Consider the following 2,424-nt stretch of genomic DNA (forward strand, 5'->3'; position numbering starts at 1 on the left):
CCAAAATTGGTGAGGTTGGATTAAAATTATGCAACTGCATGCTCTTTCAAGGCATCATACTTTAAATGTAAAGACACATATAGACACATATACATAACTGTCATCGGGTCAATTCTGACTAATAGCAACCCTATAGTCCAGCGTAGAACGGCTCCTAGGATTTCTTAGGCTAGAAATCTTTATGGAAGGAGATGTTGTTGCTATTGTGACTATGTGCCTTCAGCTTGGCTGAGATGCTTCGTGACCTTTTGTACAATAGAAGGACACATTGCCAGGCCCGGCACCATCCTCGTAATTGTTATACTTGAGCCCATCGTTGTAGCCCAGACCAATCGATCTCACCAAGGGTCTTCCTCTTTTTCACTGCCCGTCTACTTTACCAAATATGATGCTCTTTTTCAGGAACTGGTCTGTCTTTATTACATGTCCACAGTATGTGAGACAAAGTTTCACCACCCTTGCTTCTAAGAAGAATTGCTGTACTTCCTCTGAGCTTGATTTGTTTGTTCTTGCAGTCCAGGTACTTTCAATATGTTTTGCCAGGACCATAATGCGAATGCATAGGTTCTTCTTTGGTGTTTTTATTTGATGTCCAACTTTTACATGTATATGAAGCAAATGAAAACACACGACTTGGGGCAGGCACACCTTCGTCCCCCAAGTGGCATCCTTGCTCTCATCATTGTAACTGGGTCTCGTGCAGCAGATTTGTCAAATGCAACATGCCATTTGAGTTCTTGATTGCTACCTCCATGAGAATTGATTATGGATCCAAGATGAAATCCTTGGCAACACCAATCTTTTCTACATTTATCAGGATGTTGCTATTGGTCCAGTTGGGAGGATTTGGGTTTTCCTTATATTGAGTTGCAATCTATGCCAAACCTATGCTAAACCTTAATCTTTATTAGTTAGCGCTTCAAGTCCTCTTCACTTTTAGCAAGCAAGGTTGTGTCAGCTGCATATTGCAGGTTGTTAAGAAGCATTTGTCCAATCCTGATATCTCATTCTTTTTCATACTCTCCAGCTTCTCAGAATTTTTGCTCAATAGTCAGATTTAATAGCTATGGTGAAAGGATTAAAGCCCTAATGCGCACCTTTCATGAATTTAAAACACACACTAGATCCTCTTTCTGTTCAAATAACTGCCTCTTGACAAATACGGGATGAGCCCACTACTATAAGGAAAAACAGCAAGTAAATAAATCGTAGTGACCAATTCCTCAACAAAGAGGTAGAGGGCTTGCCTACTGTACAAGAACTATACATCACCCCCTTACATACACATCTTCAGAATCACCTTGAAAGAGGAGACCTCACATCAGCTGGGGTCACTCCATCAAGAAGGGGACATAGGGAGAAGACCATCCACTTGATGCTATACAACATAGAGATAAGGTAGAGCCAAATCAACCAATACTCCACAGGAATAAGAAGTCAAGTCAAGATCAGGAGAGGGGCGCATCTAGATTTTAGAGGAGGCATTTATACCTCGAGTGGTGACTAAATGGGGACGAGCAACCTCACCTCAGGAAGGCATGCTCAACAATAATTGTTGAGAACCTAAGGGCAGAATGAGCCCAGTACTATGTTCCTCATTAGAAACTGTTGAATTAGTTTCTACCCAACTTTCAGGGAAGCATGCCATCTGCTATGTATTACAATGACCTCAGACTCAGACCTTTTGGGGAATGCGGTCCTTAAGCTACACCAGAAGGACTTGATGCGGAAACCCCAGGGAGTGAACTGGGCTCTACATCAAAGTTTCCTATATGCTTGGATTAAGACAGAAATGCCCTGATGTGAGAAGAAACAAACGAGGGCCACCCCAAGACAGTGAAGTTGGCGGTCACTGCACCTTTGTTAGGATCCCTGCCTTAGCAGACGTCCAATGAAAGATGGTCCAGAATCACCATGTATTTACTAGTTTAATGCCATCCTGGATTTTCTCTGATATTTATTAATCTGATAGACAAGGATCTGCCCCTGTAAATTAATGCTACTTGAATTTCTCCCTAACCCCCACTCTCATGGTCAATGTAAACAGAACTCAGTCATTTAAGAATTCAATCTGCACACATTGAATGATGGTTCAGAACTGGGCTATACTTGCATAATCTCCTTTTCTCAACAGTATGTTAAATTTTATCCCATTGAATAAACCAATGATGCTATCAATGGGATTGTCTTATGTCCCACAATATGATTAATAAGGTTCTTTGTCATAAAATGATAATGAGACCTCCAATGTAAACCAGAGTTGTACATAATCCATGAACCAGTGAATGGATTCTGGGCTCCCACTTAATTCTAGCCCCAATCCAAGAACATTTAGATTTTATGACTTGCCTAGACTCCATATTTCCCTTTATGATGGGATTACTGAAGATATGAGTGACAGAGCCACGTGTGGTGGAGGAAGCC

The sequence above is a fragment of the Echinops telfairi genome, unplaced genomic scaffold (genome assembly GCF_000313985.2).
Source record: "Echinops telfairi isolate 266 unplaced genomic scaffold, ASM31398v2 ScPeMD7_21;HRSCAF=78, whole genome shotgun sequence".
Taxonomy (NCBI): domain Eukaryota; kingdom Metazoa; phylum Chordata; class Mammalia; order Afrosoricida; family Tenrecidae; genus Echinops; species Echinops telfairi.